Here is a 20,087-nt window from a genome sequence, read left to right on the forward strand (position 1 = left end):
TCTTAAGAGTACTATTTATACAAAGTTTTATCATTATAACATCATTGGTGTTGAATTTGTAATAAGTGTTATGAAGGAAATAGATCGAGTTTCAAATTTTATTATATTGAAGCTAGGCGTGGTTGTATTYCGATTTCGCCCATTTTAACGCTCTAAGATAGCAATATCAACATAATGTTATGCAACGAATTGAKTTGAAATTTTTCGAGAATWTCCTGAGATATTTGATTCCAYATAAATGTGGGCGGTGCCACGCCTAATATTAAATGTTTATATTAGCGCCCATAAAACTCTTGCATACTATCTTATTTGTAAAATTCATTGCATAYGAAATATTTCATTAGTAAGTAATCGTTCTTTAGGTATTTTTCAACACAACATGGCGAGMAAAAATGGCTATTATGCGATTTCACCCATTTTCACACTATCAAAGGTTGCTAAAAAGGTTTGTTCTGAGAAAATTGTGTTGAAATAATATATTGATTTCGATGATATATAGTATGGTACACATACATTAAGGGATCATCTCAGGATGACGCTCCTAAAAATCAGTGATTTTCCCGATTTTTTTAATGTTGAAATTAACTAATCGATCCGTTTTTTTATTAAATAAAAACATGCATGGCAAATGTTTATTTATTGGGCGTATTATAGTTAAATAAATTGTTGAAATAACACGTAAAAAAAAAAAGTTCTTGTACTATGTCCACGATTCCGGCCGCAATTTTTGTCGATAACAAAAATTTCAAAAAGATTAATAATATGTAAGAAAGTGGGTATGAAAGCTTCTTTTGTTCTTTTATTGCAATTTGTTAAAATGGCAGCTGTTTGCACAAAAATTATCGAATTATACCTTTTTTTCGACAGTTTTTCGTAGAAAAAGGGATGAAGATTTCAAAATATAAATTGAAGCTTCCATAGCGCGATATAAAATGWTGTTAAAAATTTTATTTTTAAATTAGAACTAGGAATCCSCAAAACTCTTCCTTTGAGAGTGAACACCGTCTTGAAATAATAATTTGAATTTCGATTTCAAAATTAGATAGAATGTGTATTATAGTGTGTATTATCCAATAATTCGAATTCTCGAAAATCAATCCCTTAAACCAATCTGGGGTGGGTCATGCCATGCCATTTGAAAGACCTTCTTTAGGTGCCAAGGAACAAATGTAGTTCAAATCGATTAATGAATCCATTGAAGAAAGAAAGTTGGGGGATGCATGGTGCACGTATTACGAAGATTTTTAAGTTTTTGCTGGTTTCCATAAGAACAAAACACAAGCAAAAAGTGAAATAAGCCACACCAAGGTCCATGTTAATAATTACTACCCAGTGATGTTGTTTCTGCAGTCAGTGTTCTAGTGCTTTYTCCTAACATTTATTAAACATTGATGACTTTAAACTAAGAGTATTTTTTCCTTCCTAACACTGACAACTGTGGTAATTTTTAGTTTTGATTAATATGCTCAGAGTACAGCTTAACATTACAGGGTTTTGTAAAATGTTAAACAATACTTTTCTTTTAAAAGTAACAGACATGTATACGTATAGGAATGAACATAACAGAGATGCATACATAACATACGAGTAAACATACATACTTTATATCTAAAAGCATGTATGATGGATGAACCTATTACAACAAAAATTAACTATAATTAAGGCTTACCGTATTTTGACTTAAAAAAATGATAAGGAATTTTTATTTAAGTAGAGTAATATCGATATAATTTTTTAATAAAAACCCGAATAAATAACTATCAGGAATATTCGTCTCTTGAGAAAAATAGTTAATTATATGTCGACATTAATGTTGTCGTCTTCAAATCACAGTCCCCATCCGATATTAATAACTTATGCCAGCGTTTTCGCCAATTCTCAAAACAATTATACATACTTCCATGTCATATACCTAAATGGATACCTAACATAGAGAGAATAACGTCTTAATTTTGTCAACATTTTGGAATTCATTTTAAAAAGTWCTTATTTCGCATTTGTTGTACAAGACTGAATAGATAGAATTGTGCTGATAGGGTTTCTTTAACAGCTTGATACAATTCAATACTCGTTATTTTTATTAATACGACCTTTGCTTTAATCCTAGAATTATGCATTTCACGAGCCTTTGAAGTTCAAAAAGTTGCATTTTTTTATTATGTACAGATATGTCCTCCATACCCATACCATTTTCAACTGTATTCATTACTCATTTTTTCTGTGGCAGCCGATAAGGTTAGACTTTACTTTATGAGCGTATCGCTTTTCAGTTGTTAAAAAAATTTGTCACATAATTTGTCTATAAACTCTTGGCCAAAAATAATARTGCCAAAGCCTCCATATTTGCTTTTTTCTAAAACTTTAAAACGTAAATGAAAATCGTTGAAAGAACTAAAGTTATCGCAAAGAGTTTGAGAATCGTTTTGAGAATTGGAGAAAGCTCTGGCATAAGTGAATAATATCTATAACAATGGGGACTGTGACTTGCAGACGACAACATTAATGTAGACATACATATAATTAACTATTTTTCTCAAGAGCCGAATATTCCCGATATCTTTTAAACTCATCTCGTATMTCCTTTAGTCGGTAGAAATTTTCATAAAAACTTTTAGTTTTTTAATACTGAATTAAATTATAATATGAACATAAAGTTTTGGAAGAAAAAATACGTAGCATGAAAAATTGTTAGAGCAATCATTTTTACTCCTGCTTCCGCTAACTAGTAACTGGCGGCAATGATGCATATGTAGAAATAAAAAACTCGATACTCGTTTCGCCGCGGTGTWTTTTGAAGTGCGTTTGCAAAAAATACGTTCGCTACCTTATGAAGGAAATGAGGGCAAGGCATTCTTTACCATTATTATGAAAGTTTGACAATTTGCTTCATTTATGACGTTGCGTACCACAAACTTATCTCCAACATTCGAGTCGACGGTCGGAGATCTCACTAGTCGTACAGAATAGGAAGGCATTGTAAAATAGAGCCAAAAAGACGCCTTGATTTCTTCAGTAAACATAATTACTATCAGTTAGAGGGGAGATATGTACATACATATGTCGAATTTCCCGCTCAGGTGGTGTTAATTGATTAATGTAATAACTTTTAGAAATATTTCAGCTTCTCTTAACATACCACCGCTTTTAAGTTAGACAATCGCTTACTAATTTATTGCATTGAAACCAAAATTTTTTGTTTGCTCTCTTCTTATCTTGTGCTAAGTGTGTGCATATAGTGGCAAAATCATCTATAGATAAATGTAGCTAAAGTTTAGCTGGATAGACTACAGTCTGTGAATATTTATCCACCACTGCTAGAGCCCTGATTTGCTGTTAACTATTTGGTGTTCATTTTTTTTTTTTTTTTTGTATTCGTATTCAGACTAAAAATTTGATTCGAACGAATATTTACCACCGTTTGTAACGTTAGTTGTGTTGTGTGTAACATTTGTTATGCTCATCGTTGCCGCTCTCTACCTAGCAGATTCCACACCATTGGCTGAGCGCGACGAGGTCAGACATGTGGTGAACAGCAGCTTGATATAATACTTCAGTTGTTAATTAAACGCCGAAGTTAAAGGGTCTCTGTGGGCAAGTATTAGTGACACTGCGTCATTCTGCGCAATGCCGTCGGAAACTATTGTGTATATTACAGAAACACTTCATCCAGGGTTGGATACTGATACCTCACTAATAACTCTTTGTTCAGTAAAGTGTGGTTTTCTACTAGCTTGTGACGAGTGTAATTAAAAATTTTATCGTATTAAAAAATAATTCCAATTTTTATAAACATTGGAAATAAGTACTTAAAAAAATTTCCTGCAAATAGAAAAAATCGTTTAAGCAGTACAAAATATATTTATACGGAATAAAACGGATACCAAAATTTGGTAAGTACAGTCTTGGGAATAGTATTAATGATATGTATATACACATACATAGAAAATTAGAAATAAAAYCTGAAAAAACTTAAAAATTGTGTCGAAAATCGCTGACAATAAAAAACGCCTGCGATTATTGCGCAGACGCGCCCCATACCATGGTTTGCTTGCATTTGTTTCCAATAGGCACTTCGCCTACATACTTACAAGCTACATATACAGACATACAAGGACTAATTGGCAAATTATTTGAAGAAATTTCAAAGAATTACTAGAATATAATACTACATAGAAATGCAAATGGAATTCATGTTGGTTCTTATTTAAAAAACTATAATTCTAAAAATATGTGTCGCGTGTGAGAAACACACCAATTTGCCGCTATAACAGTCTAGCGACAACAGTTCTATCTCACCCCTGCGTTGTWAGTAAAAGCTTTTCATCCACTTTTGTTCTATGAGCCCAGAGCGAAGAGGGACAAAACAGCAGGAGAGAGTCCACCACCTAGGTGGATAYTTGCAAATGCCTTTTACCGTCGAATTGCTGTCGCTGTTAAAAGTTGCATTGCTTTTAACACCTCAATAAAGAGACAAAAAACAATTAACTAACTAACTAACTAACAACTACATTATTATTACTTCTAACGCTTTATAAATACCTGAACAAAAGGAAACTGAATTGAAATCTACCTTTAAATKAATTTAGTCACATCCATAAGCGCCAATGATGACAATTGTCTGACTCTCAAACATTAATTCATCATTTAGGTATACTAAAATCTTAACAGAGGAGCCAAAAAAGAAGAAAGTAATAATGATAAAGCTACCGATAACAAATAACGGATAACAGTGAACGTAACCCATGTGGAACTTAAAAAACACTCGCTTTACCCAGACATAGCTGGAATCCATTTCACCGCGTTTAAACATAGCTGAGCCATAAGATCTCTCGCTCTCCCCTATCCAACGACAAGCGAGCAAACGTTAGCTAATAAGGTTTTACAACCCTACCACCGTCATTCGGAGGCAACGAACAGGGTATTTTTTCCACACGGTTTGCTTACCTGCCTAACTGGCAGGCTGTCTAGAGTTGTTCATGTGTGCATAAAAGGAGCTCTTGGACCTTATATATGTGTGTGCGTGAAAATAAGCACTCACTACTACAGTACGGGTGCTTGTGTGCAACATGGCGGCCGAATTCGTGTAATTGTGTATGTGGCTTCCAATTTTAAGGAAGGTCATGCAAGAAAATGTATCTGTATTATATTGTATGTGTGTAAAACGTTCGGTGTATTTAACTAAACGATAGTTAATAATTGAAATATTTTTATACTTATTTGACGCCATTCTAAAACTGTGAATATGTTTCGAAATACATAATTTGATTTGCCAAAATTTAAACTTAAACTTTGGATACAGTTAATACATTCTAACTAACTAAATCAATCATTTAATAAATATTAAAGTGGTCCAATGATTGCATCCCGTCGTACCATATACGCTATAGCACTCTTATTTTTCTGCCTAACTAAATATTTTTCTCCCCAGTAGGACTAAATCAGTTGAAACTGAAATATTTGTTATTTTAAATACCTTTAAATACCTTATCGAATTTGTTATAAATTATAAATAAATTTTTTATGATTGAGTTCCATTTTTATATTGTAAGGCAGTTTTCTAACAGTTAAATATCAATTTTTATTTTCTTACCAGCAGCAGCTTAWTTTGTTTCAAATAAATTAATATAGTAAAAATATCCTCCCTTGCATAAAGGGAGCTTATTTTATTTATAATTAATTAGTGTTAAATGTCATCTGTTATTAAAAATTAGGGTGCGGTAATTAAAATTGAGTTTTTTTATTTGTTCAAGTCAAATGTAGCTTCACATTCACATTAAGGGCAAAATGAAATAATTTCATACAATGTAGGTTAAAATTTAAATCATGTCTGCATTTAATTGTTTTACTGCTTCTATCTCTCGATTCACTTTCGTTAAGCCTTTGTTGTTGTATATTCCAAAAATCTTTGCTCAAATTATTTTATTACTTGCTTTAGATGAAAACAAACGTATGCATATAAAAAGTTTACTAGTGATGGAGTATATTAACCTAAATTTTGGAATTGTCGAATACACACTCAAGATCGAAACTGACCCAGACGGGTTCATTTAATTTGCGAACGCAAGCCGAATCATTAAATATTTATTTCCTATATTGATACAACATTTTTTATGTTAGAGTCAGGTTTGATCTCACACTAACCAATTGGTGTTTTTGGCAGCTGTTTGCTTACGACACGTATAGTTTGTTTTAGCTGATTCATTCCAAAGAATTCCATATTACTTAATTTGTATWCTTTGTTGTGTTGTTGCTATCACAAGTCAGGCGCATATATTATGAGTTCAATTTAAAGGAGTAAATTTAAAACACTCGTATTACAAGGTAAAAGACATATTTCAACTGAAATTATATATAAAACTAATAAACACAGTCGAAATTTAAATATTTATTGAAACCACGAATATTTAATAAGTTAACAATTCTAACAATAAAACATACTTATATTATAAGAATATCACCTTACGGGCAGTCCTCATAGCCGGGCTTTTCCCGTAACTGGACAAATTTCATGAAACCGACGTTTTTACTATTATTTTAATAAACAAGCAATTCCTATAACTTGACACGAGTACGTTCCAATGGCCGGACGTGAAAACTCATTTGGCGATATTTCGTTCAAATTATCTCTGATAAACGGACAAAATTTCATAAAATTTGTCAAGGAAATCGTTTAAAATTTTTAAATTCTTAACTCTTCTTTTTTAAATTCGAATTAATTGTTTGGTTTTTGGACAGTTGTTTTTAAGAACAATACGTGAAATGATCATAGCAAACAAATTGACTTGCACTGGTTCGCGGTATCTCAACGGGAGCTAATAGTTAATGATTAGTTCAATAGAAATATAGTTCTGATTTGCTGCTTCTTAGTCTAGGAATATACTCGCTTTTACCAAACCCCTYATATGGGCAGCTGCCAAATAAAAAACTGCGACGGTGGGTGTCCGATTAAGAGGACATTTGATACATTTATATTAAACATATTTTTGTATGTTATTATTGATTTTAATTCCAACATTATTAATATAATTAAAATTTTTTTGAAGTAATTGTTATTTTATAATAGATATAATGTCCCAATCATTTTAAATATAAAAAGAATTTTATTTCTCCCATTATAATATTAAGTTCATGGCAAAGATATACTATGTATGTATATTTCAACGGAAATTTTTGTCAATTCGTCCCTTTTTCGAATTTTTCCACATCTTGTTATTCAGTTGATTATCGTAGGGACACAAAGTCGGGCAATCAACATATTTTCGAAAACTAAAAACGTAGTTCAAAGAGGAACTGCCTAAAATATGGAGGAATAAAAACAAAACTATGCTCGGTCGGAGGCAAAAGTCAACTGTTCATTTATTGTTGGCGGTCGCATTTGAGCGCACACGCGGGTACAATGCCTGGCAACGTTCGTATCCGCATGTGCATTCTGTTTTTCACGTTCCACGAATATATCTGCTTTATAACCTTGCCACTCGCGCAATGTTTAACAACAATAACTAACCGGCATACAAACTTATCATGCGGCAATAACCTTCATGCGATTTTCGGTTTGCGAGAGCGGTCTATGTTGCAAAGATTACCTGTTCTCTGCATTGTTTTCAGTATTACCTTCGCAACATCTATGCTTTGACGGAAATATGTAYTAGGGACCCAAGCCAATTGTGTTTGTATCATTAAGGTGGGCAAACTAAAATRTTTTCCATGTATCGATGGTTTACAATGCGTATTATTTTTCCCAACTTTCGGAATTTCGCATCAAAATAATTATTTTTTTACATTTACAACTTTTAAATTTACATTAGGGCTCAAGCTTTAACAGACAACTTACAAATCTTCCCAAAATACTTTTTATAAAACAACATAAATTGGAGGAAAAACTCGGCAAAAGTAAACGCATCTAGCATGTATACCCTTAATTTTGAACTAAGCGTTTCAGTTTTATTGTATTATTTTTACTTACTTACGGAAGTGTCGTTGATTCAATGATTAATTTTTGTCATTTCTATACTCAAGACCGATTTTAGTTCGGCCGTGATTCCGAATTCTTAGTTACTCCTTAGCTACTTCCTTTTGTCTTATAATAATATTCCCTACCCTTCCCTACACCCATTGTACATAGATGTACATGAAAATATGAAATGATATTAAACAAATAATACAATATTGTTTTATCCACTTATCAGGTATAATAAAACTTGGCACTAAAACTAAAATGAAAGTGACCCTATCGATAGCCGAGAATATCTGTCGTTATTTTAGATAATACGACTATGACTGCGCTCAGAAAGCCACCCTATATAAAACATTTTATACAAATTAAATGAAACTCAGTAGCGAAGCTCTTGGGAAATCTGTTGACTTCTCAACGGTATAATGCTGAATCACTATGCACATACATACATATGTATTTTATGTGTGCATATATGAAGAAATATATTTGTCCGTAGTCATGTTTCTAACCCATATACCTACATATGTACATACATACATGCATTTTATTTTGCCGACTCTGGGGTAAATGATCTTTATTAATGGAATGCGCAGCTTCGATGTTTGTAAACAACAAACCGGCTTTAACTACCGGAGTGAACTTGCCACAATAAGATACTGAGGAAATTGTAATTTCGCGATCGCTCCGTTGTTCCGACTTTTTAACAAAAGAATGAATAGGTGCTTATGTTGTGCGAACCGCGCACCAAGTAAATACTCCTAAAGTATTTCGAGAATACGAACAAATACATATGCACATATATAGATGAGTATGTGTCTACCAAATACATGAATATCTTTTCGTTTCTGTATATGTACATTTATAATTGTCTGTTAATCGGTCGGTGTTAAAGGTTCTGACACAAGAATAATTTGTGAATCAGGCTAATATTTTGGAAGAACTGTAATAAATATTAAATTTACCATACTAATAAATTTTTTAAATTATTTTGAGATCTTCATAACACTTTATAATTTTTTATAAAATTCAGAGTCTGGATAACAAATTTTGGTTTGTAAACAACATTATTGTTTTAAGATGGAATCCCATCCAATCGAAAATGTTTATTTTTCCAAATATTTAGGCCAAACGGTACGTTTCAAAGGTTCTGTCCCAATTTCATAATTTTCATAATCAACTGTTCAAAATTAAAAATATTATACGTCTTATAATTAAAGACTGAACAACATATTTATTTATTTTTTATTTTGTCAAATAGAGATCACTGTAATTATTACAGTGCAATAGAAATGAAGATACATTAACATTTTAACCATTCATTTACGCTCATTTTTCTTATACATACTCATTCATATGTACGTGTGTACGTACGTATGTACATTTGAATGTACAAAGACGAATTCAAAGATAGTCGTGATCAAATATTTTTCATTAGCTTCATTGGTGTTAAATGGCTTGACACGTGAATTTAATTATCAGTCGCCGAATTGAAACAGTTATTTACATACAATATAGCAGTTATACGTTAAATGGCCTACAAAATATACATAAGTAAATATGTACTATTAATGTATAAAAATCTTGGCAACTATAATTCAGACACTTCATACAATGTATGAAAATGCTTTGCCTAGCTTTTTTTTGAATTGGAAAATAAGCATAATATAAGGCTCTATGTTATTTTAAAGCAACTAAACCAGCTTATTTATATAACATTCATTTTTCATTTAACTCTTATCCTAATTAGGTTTCCTCCAAGCCCTCAGATCCGAYTGAACTGAGATTAGACGAAAGTATGTTGCCGGGAAATAATTATTTAATATAATGTCATTGTTAATAATTTATCATCCATCGACGATTGAGGCAACAGTAGATAAAATATTTCTCTGGCATRTAACGTTTAATAACTGGAAAAAAGAGCAAATGGTATCTACTACTTTTCGGATAGTTTAGTGAAAATATTTAACCGTTTCTTAAAGCTTATAAAATAAAACACCGAAGAAGTTCATTACAATTATCTATTACCTATTATCTTCTTATCTACCATTGAGTAAGATAGATTTGAGATGATTACGATATTTAAATCTCACAATAGGAGTAAGGAAAGTTACCACTGCAAATATTGCATATCACGTTTGTGTATACAAGTACACGGCAATGTTACTCACACATGCATATATACCAACCTACCCCTGTGCCTCATAATGTTGTAATGTGTCCGCAACGCTGCATAGAAGCCATTAAAAGTGTACTTCAATGTACTGAAAGGACGAAGGCGAACAGAGCTGATTGTGTTTGCGTGCGAAAGACCTGGTGATTGGTGTGTGAAAGAGMAAGAGCGCAAACTATTAGAGGTGTTGCCGAACAAAAAGTGGGTATAATGCATATGTGTTTGTAAAAATGTGTAACAAATCTTGGCTGGGTTCTCTGGGGAAGCCACTAAACCCAAAAGAAAAATACTTTAAAATAGTGTTAGATACTTGCAAAAATACGAGAAAATCTTACCTCAATATTAGCTTTTTGACTTCATAATTGTTTTGTAATAGCACCAACTAAATTGTTAAGCCAATAAAATGTAGACTAACTAGGAAACAATCGGTTGAATTGTAATACTTTCTGTTCTGAAAATTCCTAATGAATTGGCTTAAGTAGATATTACTCACCATCCCATCTCTTTCTGTGTATTTTTCAGAGAATTAATGCTCAACAGGAATTAATGCTGTACTTATGAACGAAACTAAATAACGGGATCAAGAGTGCTAAAGTCAGAAAATTGGCAACGTTTAACCTACTTTACTGCTGAAACAACAAATAAGCAAAAGGAACAATAAAAGCATTTTAAACGCCGGCGGAGGTGACTATTTATAATCCATAGTAAAATTCATATATTTCAATACAGTTGGTGTATGTGTATGCTACACTAGTTCGAAGGCGTTGGAAAACCCGCTGACATTGGACAATTTCTTCTTACTGTGCTGCTACGCTCTGCATGTCGTAATGATTTGTTTCATACAAGTATGTCGAACAATTTGATATAGACGGTTATATTAAGTTTTTGTTTGGAATTTACTTTCTCTATGTATGCATTTAGTTTTTGCTGTTTCGATTTTATTTCTAAAGGAGAAGTTGCCATCAGCCGAACCAAGCATGTGCGCTCAGATCGCTTTCATCGGAACCGAACCATTGGCAACGGGTGGCTTTGTAACAGAGACCGTAGAAATACTAAGAAATAGCCCTTTATGCCTTCATAGTCGGGACATTAGTCAGCATAATTATTTAGCGTTGACAATCATATCTTTAAACATTGGCGAGAAGACATACATACATGGTTTTGTATTCACAATTCCATACGAAGGTAATTACTCGATATTGACAAAAAAATTAAAGAAAACAATTATTGAAGATGGAAATAAACGTTATATATCAGGCAAATATTGAATATCACTTTGGAATATTTTTTTTTTTAACTTCTTTGTTTTCTACCTTGATTTTTGTCTAAAGTAACGTTTTTTCATAGCAGTTAAATAGTCTTATTTAATAATCTTGTTAATGATTTCAATTTCGAATTTGCTGAAGTAATTACTCGGAGACATATGATCCGATCGCTATTAATTTTTTTTGCATATTCTCTATATAGTTCTCCATACGATGACCCTCCAGTTTTATGATCTAATCAAATTTTGGCAGGCCAAAAACAACCATAATTTTAGGTGAAATTTAACTTTTTTTCAAAACGCCGCCATTTTGTAAATTTTTAGTTTTTTCTATTAGCCCGAAGGTCATGGAACAGATAATATGTTTTAGTTTAACGAGAWTTTTTTTTTAGGTTTTATCAACAGAGAAGGCTGCAATCATGGGAGCAGTGGAGGGCCTTTTTTTTGGCGCCGCCGGAGATCGCTTGTCATTCCGAAAATATTTAATATTTTATTTCAAAAATTGTTTATTTTAAACATGTATAAATATACCCTCAAAAGATACATTTTATATGACACTTCTATTATTATAATTACACTCTCGCAACATATTGCTACAGAGTATAATACTGTCTGGTATTCTTACTCCTGTATCTTGAATTGAATTGTGAATCTTGTGCAGATGGGCTTAAGCATATCCRACCATTTTAACACTTGCAATAAAAAAAAAACTGCTTATTAGGATAAGGAAAAGTTGAAAAGTGACCCTGGCTACACCCCTAACACTCCCTTCCTTAACTCCCCATATAACGGTATGTTGAAAACTGCTAAAAGTGCGATAACTCAATGAATAAATGTGCCAGAAGCATTAAATTTCACAACCATGATGAAAGGGAAGACCTTTATAGGAGCAAGTGTAAAATTTGGAAGGTGGGAATTGCACCAACCACCTTTAGATGAAATCTTATTTCCATAGTATACCATTTGATTCCTTCCCTTCCAGTTGAATATATCGGGATGTAGCTTTGCACTTCTACAACTTTTCAAGGACCCAAACACCAAATATCTAGACCCTAGATTTAGCTGATTTTTAATCGAACATATCAGCCAAGCTGTGAATACTAGTTTTGAAATTTCGGGAGCATTTTCTTGGGATGATAGCATGCCCTTGAGCCTTCTTTAGCCTCCATATACCCAATATGTTTCCGAACTACCGGTTTAATTCTCTCAGTCATTATGCACGAAATCTCAATGAAAATTAGAAAGAATATCTTTGTATCTTTTTGCTCATGATTGCAAATAATTAATGCARAACTTCGTAATTTTAATTTAAGCATATACGAAATTCTCATATATCACTTTACTTTGCGAAAGTATTAAACGTTCTGTTACTGCCGAACTTAGCATTCCTTACTTGTTTAATATAAAGTTTTGCCAACATCTGAAATTATTTTTCCGTCTATAATTACTTTTATTTCGTCAACATTACACAAAGTATTATATATATTTGTCAATTATTTTTCAAATGGGTTCAACACAAGTCTGCAAAGTTTTCATTATATTTTATATTATTTAGTAGCAGCTGCGGCCACTCTTTAGACCTTAGAAGGTAAAATATTAAGACTATTATTGAAATTAGAAGGCATTATCAAGTTAATTGAATTAAATATTAAAGTTATTATATTGTAATATTAGATATTTGATTTAATCGAGGGAAAAAGGTCAAAGCTTACCCYTTTGATCAATAAAATGAATATATAGAACAAAAAATTTCTAAATAACCAATCAACCATACGATTTTAAAGTAATGACAATATAGGTATGAGTTTGACTGATAACTCCTGTGGTTTCGAAGTAAAAGAGGAACAYTGTCATTAAAAAACCAACAATTCAATTCAAGATAAATGTATAACTTTGAACTCAGTACYACCTGTGACGACTGTGGTTTTAAGTCTTTTGCAGATTGATAACAAGGTGAAAATGGAATAAATACAACTATGCAATATATTGCATTAACTTCGAAGCAGCTCCTTCTGTACTCTGTTACAATAAGTAAAAGGAAATACGATCGGCGCCAACTTTTTGGTTTTGTCATTGAAACAATTATATATATTTGAATTTGTGTATTACACCTTACTCACGACGCCATTTAAGGAGGAGATTGATTGATGATAATATTTTAAATAAACACACACGTACAATGAAGTTCTAACGAGACCTAATTACTCATTCGAGGTTGGTAACAGAGGCAGTAGGCCAGCTAACGCACGAGGTGTGAGCGTTCAATAGTTAGTTTATACTCGTACCATATCACAATTTGTGCCAATAATTGAATACATCCACATACCTACATATACCATATTTCTTACTCTGTGCGCTTTTATTTTGTTTTGCTGCATGAGTATGTGTAAAGTAACTCTACTGGCATTAGAGGGTTAAGTTGGTTATGATAGCAATGTGAAAAACAAACAAAAACTGTTTCCAAGAGGCGACACCTTTTAATCCACAAATGTAATCAAAGATAAATAAAATGAATTGTACAGTACATATTACTTGTATTCAATTCGGCATATTTCTTTGTGAGTGATGACATTTCCAACTTTTTCGGAATGTTTAGCCGAATTTGTATTTATTTAAGACGATATGCACACATTTGTGCATTTGTATGTACATGTATAAATATGTGGTACTCCATTTTAATATCTTATCGGCACACTCATACGTCTTCGAGGCAAAGACACCCATCTAATTTCATAGATATGACAAAACAATAGCAAAAACTCAACACTGCAACCTTTTCTGATTTGTTTTAAAGACAGAGGAATTTGCATTGAACTCTTGGACAAACAATTTTAATCGGAATTTTCGACATTCGAATCATTATCTATAAAGCCTTCCATGATTACATAGTTCCACATATTACTCAGTCGATACTGGATCGTGGTCGGTTAGAGAACACCAATGCTTGCTGCGTGGGCTGTGGGTAAATTGTCTCTGGTGAGAAAGGGCCAAGATTCATTTTTGGTTTAATTCTTTAATGCAAGCGAAACAAAAATATTTTGTGTGTTGCGAAGTTAATTTTGTTAATTCTTGTATATAATATTCAGTATTTCATAGCAATTTCCATAGGTCAGAATCGTAATAATGTGAGCAATAGTAAGCCTCTCGAAGGGTTTGGTGATGTGTATAATCTATCAAGGCCGCCTAAAGCGCATATTACTGGCGCAACTATTGGTGAAACTAACTGGTGAAACTATTTTTTTACTTTCGATTATAAGTAATTACAGAAGTGAGTGAACTTTAACAATATATTTATATAACCAAAACAAATGAACAAGTTCATTAATAATCGAGTAAGTATTCACTTTTTAGTTCTAATTACAGAATCCAAGCCAACCACATACGTACATACATGTGTAGGTTAAMAGTGATGGGAAATCTGGAACAAAACCACAGTAAGTTGCATTGACTATAAATACAAAGTAATGCTTTCAGTGACAAGATTATGTTCTACATCCACCCTGTAGATCCGAATTTGTTTTGACGTTTTTGGTGACAAATTCGGTTCTAGAGAGGTTTGTGTGGTTCTAAATACAACGAAGAATTGGTTATGTAAAAACATATGAATCGCGAGAAAACAATGCGGAAAACATTAACATATGTACGTGCAATGTACCATTATATACAAAATCTGCTTACAAGAATAGAAGAGAAAATAAACATTTTATTCAAATTCGTAAAGAATTGAAATATGTGAAAGTAAGCACTATATATACCGTTGTGATATTTTGAGAAATCATTTTTATCTAATTTTCTAAGCTTTCTTTTTCTCCTTAAAACGAATTTTTGATGTCACAATTGAAAAAAAAGAACAAACGAAGTGAACTTTAAAAGCGRGGATGAACTGATGCTGCACTACCATTATGTAATAAAAACCACTTTTTAATTGGAGTAAGGAATACTTTAAAGTCCAACCAAAACAGATAAGCATTGACAATAAAGTTTTCTTAATTTACGTAAATTAACACACATTACCAAATATTTRTTATTTTTTACACACTGAAAATGAGAGAAATGTTGAAAACTACTAAAAGTGCGATAATTCATTTGTGAAGAGTGAATGTAATGTCAGTTATATAAAATCTCCGTCGGGTGACACAGCAATGTAAAAAGTGAGACTTATCTACCACTCTTTTCGATTTGGTATATTAGTAATGCAAATATACTAAATTTTAGRCATAAAAATTATAACACTAGTAATTGAGTGCTGATTTTTATTTATGTTGGTATATCCTCTTTAACAAAATATGATAATTCTGTTAATTTTCGATATTGTCCATTTTTTGTGTCAGCTACATATTCATTTCTGACCCCATATACATATGTATCTCTTTTTTCTTAAGTAACGACACTATAATTATTACATTCGACTATCTTGCATCATATGTAGGTACGATTGTTACATCGTAAACATGCAACGGAAGTATTCTAATGACACCGAAATATTTGTTAGAAATAACTTAAGCATCTTTAACACGATTAGAAGACTTGTTCCGATTAAAAGTCATTGCACTTTTGCTTGGACTACAGCTTACTTTGACAAGTTTTGTTGTTTCATTTGCGAATCGTAGAGTAGGGACAGAATATAATGTGGGCTATAAAAATATTAAAAATGATGATTAAGTGACCCTGATGACATGCACAAATGGGTCTAGTARTTAACGAGCCCAAGACGAAATATCTCCTTTCATCAAACAAACAATTTTCGTACTCGTGACTAAGCTCCTGGATTAAAGCCACAGATATAACTTCGAGGTCATAGATAATTTCGTCTATGTTTCAACTAGCAAGCAACAACAATGTCAGCCTCGAAGTCCAACGAAGAATAACTCTTGTCAACAGGTGCTACTTGGGACTGAGTAGGCAATCGAGGAGTATAGTACTCTCGCTGAACAAAGTCGCCCATCATCCTCATCCTGCTATATGGTGCAGAGGCATGGACGATGACACGAGTTTTCGAGAGAAAGGTTCTGCAGAAATTTATGGTCCTCTGCGCATTGGCAACGGCAAATACCGCAGACGATAGAACAATGAGCTGTACGAGATATTCGACGACATTTATATAGTTCGACGAATTAAGAGACAGCAGTTATCCTGACTGGGTCATGTTGCAGGTTTGACACTATTCGCCGTAGTACCCGCTGGAGGAAGCATAGGAAGAGGAAGGCCTCCACTCCGTAGGAAATATCAGATGGAGAAGGACCTGGCTACACTTGGAATCTCCAATTTCTTGCAAACAGCGGAGAACGACTGCCGCACTGCCGTAAACTCGGCTAACCCGCTTAAGCGATGTCTATGCCAATAAAGAATTTGTATTATGACAGTGGATTTATATATGTGGTAGAAACGTTTCCCAAACTCAGCGAATTAAAGAAAAGGGGAATATTTTTAGGCTCATCAATACGACTAATGAATGAGCGGGAAATACTAGCCTTGAAATTGTTTGAGGACAACGTCCTCTAGGAAACCATAACTCGGAAAATGACGCAGACTTAATAAATGAACTTATAATGTCATATAACGCTTTGGGGCGAAATATGTGCTTAAAAATATGAGTATGTACTGGAATCTTGTCTGGATTTCTGGAGGCCAGATTATTTTAAGAGAAGGAAAAAGAAAACTTCCAGAAGCCAAATATTCATGAAAATCATAAGTTTTTGTTTAAGTTAAACAATAATTACCTTAACTATAGCTAATCTTCGTTCTTTTTAAGTAGATGTGTAAATATTTTGATGTTACAAAAATACTTGACGAGAATTTGTTCATACTATTTTTTAAAAGCCATTACACATTAAAAATTTTATATATATATGTGCATGTGTTTGTGTAGTAAAATAAACAGATTTTTTATTTTGTTTGTGGTTTCGCATTTTGATTTTTAAGCCTTAAATATTTTAGAATTATTATGTAATATTTCAGTAAAATCCATCACAACGCATGATTAAGTTTGTATAATTAATTTAATTAAATAATGTATATGCAAATATAACAAATAAGGAAAAGCAAAATTCGAGTGTAACCGAACATTTTATACTCTTGCAAATTGCAAGGATTAAAGCTTAGGAAGTACGTTCAGAACATACGGAACATAAGGTCTGTTAGTTATTTTCAATATAGGTCGAGTTTTCACCCGATTTAATTCATTCTAAGCACAAATATTCATAGTTATAGGAAATATATGGCCGATATATGTGGTATAAAGTCACCCGCAAGTTCGAATATCTTTATATAAGGTATGTGCAGCCCACAATTATATAATACATACTACTATCAGGAAAGGATTATCTTTGAATTTCAATATGTAAAACTGACACATTAAAAAATATTTTCGGTAAAAAAAAAACAACATTACTAATAACATAATTGTCGTAATCCAAATTGACTATTGTAGCTGTACATACATTAAACCTATTAAACGGCGGGGCCATGTCTACTTTTTCAAAGTTATCAACCCACAGGTGACCTTTTCTACTGCAATGCTCTGGGCCAAATTACAGTTCTATATTTTATTTTAGTATTTAGTTAAGGAACTTCATAGTTTTTTTTTTTGGTTTTTTTTTTTTTTGGCGTAGCAGTGGTCCGATTGATCCCATGTACGACCTCCGCCTTACTCTGTAGCAACATGTCGCTAGAGTATAGAAACGAAAAAAATAATGAACTTTAAAATACGGGCAATTGTCAGCAACCCGTCTTAGCATCCTTAGTATCAACTACTTAAGCCACTTCCGGATGCAACATATCAACTGCTTCAAATTTTTCATAGAAATTTTTATTCTACAATAGAACTTTTTTCACACATCATGCGGTATATCGTAGAGAGTATAAACAAATTATTTCAGAATTTTTTTATTTATTCTTAAAGAGTACGTCAATGGTTATCGTAACTACTAGAATCATAAAAAACATGTTGATAAATAAAAACTAAAAGACCCTATAAAGTATATATACATATATAAATGATCAGTATGTCGAGCTGAGTCGATTTAGCCATACCCGTCTGTCTGTCCGTCTATATATATCTATCTATACGAACTAGTCCCTCAGCTTTTAAGATATCGTTTTGAAATTTTGCAAACGTAATTTTCACTTCAAGAAGCTGCTCATTTCTCGGAACTGCCGATATCGGACCACTATAACATATAGCWGCCATACAAACTGAACGATCGGAATCAAGCTCTTGTATGGAAAATTTGCACATTTCACAATGTATTTCCATAAAAGTTGACACAGRTTATTTTCTAAAGCAAACATATAATCTCCGAAGAAATTGTTCAAATCGGTTAACTATAGCATATCGCTGCCATACAAACTGAACGATCGGAATCAAGTTCTTGTATGGAAAACTTTCAACTTTTAACAATACATATTAACGAAATTTGGTATAGATAATTTCCTTAGCCAAGAATGTAATCTCCGAAGAAATTGCTTAGATCGGTTAACTATAGAATATAGCTGCCATACAAACTGAACAATCGGAGTCAAGTTCATGTATGGAAAACTTTCACATTTGACGTGGTATCTTCACGAAATTTGACATGGATTACTGCTTAAGATATTAATATAATCTCCGAAAAAAAATTTTCAGATCGGATTACTATAGCATATAGCTTCCATAAAAACTGAACACATAATTACTAACAGAAATGCWCCTGTGAAGGGTATTTAGCTTCGGTGCAACTGAAGTTAACGTTTTTCTTGTTTTTACTGAAATGAGTGTCCTCAAGTAGATCAATGTATGTATATTCTGGAAAAATTATTGAAATCAGTAATCCTATAAAATTCATCAGTATAATATATATTTATATTAAAAATGCAGTAGATCGAATAAATAATAATAATCCTACTCTTTTTTCATGCTCTTCACATTTTTAAACTGTGCAAAAGGTCGGACCTGCTCGACGTCCTTTTGAAAATGAAGTATGAGGGTATCAAACGCCCACATAAAAAATTTCCCTGCGATTTTTCAAATATCTTACAATTTGAAACTTGTGATATTTTTCTAATGGAATGCCCAAATTGAATAAATCAAAAAGTTATATAATGGTATTGAAGCACACTTAAACATGAAGTCATTTGTTTTTATAAGGAATAATTCCAAACTATAAATAAAGGAGCTTTTATAGCAGTAGCATTTATATTTATTTTTTTAAATGATAAAAACACTTATTGTGACAAAACTATATTAGTTAGACATTTTTTGTAAATAATTATATCTGAAAATGTTATAAAMAAATTATTTTTTTCTATAATCAATAGTTTTCTCAGTGTACGCGATTTAAGACATTTGGTATTTTTTCACACTTTGGTTTACATTATTAGAGTTTTAATATGGATCTCCTACCTTTTTTGAAAATTTAATATAGCCTATGTTCACAGATAGTGTAGCTTCCCAATAGTGAAAGAATTTTTCAAATTGGTCAAGGAAATTCGGAGCCTATTCAATGCAAACAAACAAATAATCAAATCTTTCCTCTTTATAATATTAGTATAGACGGTTAGTAGGCGTGGAATATATGCATGTCAGGATAATATTATATACCAAATTTGGTCGAGATCGTTCGAGTAGGTCCTAAAATATGGATTTCCACCGAAATGTGAACGAGATGTGAACCAATAACATTGTCTAATTTTGAACTCGGCTTCCATAAAAATCTCTTGTT

At 32.3% G+C, this 20,087-nt stretch overlaps 1 long non-coding RNA gene across 1 annotated transcript; it reads left to right on the forward strand.

Annotated features, from left to right (window-relative positions):
• The first annotated feature begins 3,569 nt into the window (after nt 1-3,569).
• Nucleotides 3,570-11,915, forward strand: LOC108968148. Its single transcript, XR_001993310.1, has 5 exons — nt 3,570-3,890; nt 10,647-10,808; nt 10,879-10,969; nt 11,046-11,309; nt 11,781-11,915. It is a non-coding gene; the product is annotated as an uncharacterized LOC108968148 (long non-coding RNA).
• The last annotated feature ends 8,172 nt before the right edge of the window (nt 11,916-20,087 follow it).

The sequence above is a fragment of the Bactrocera latifrons genome, unplaced genomic scaffold (assembly GCF_001853355.1).
Source record: "Bactrocera latifrons isolate USDA-ARS-PBARC rearing strain unplaced genomic scaffold, ASM185335v1 scaffold_205, whole genome shotgun sequence".
Taxonomy (NCBI): Eukaryota; Metazoa; Arthropoda; class Insecta; order Diptera; family Tephritidae; genus Bactrocera; species Bactrocera latifrons.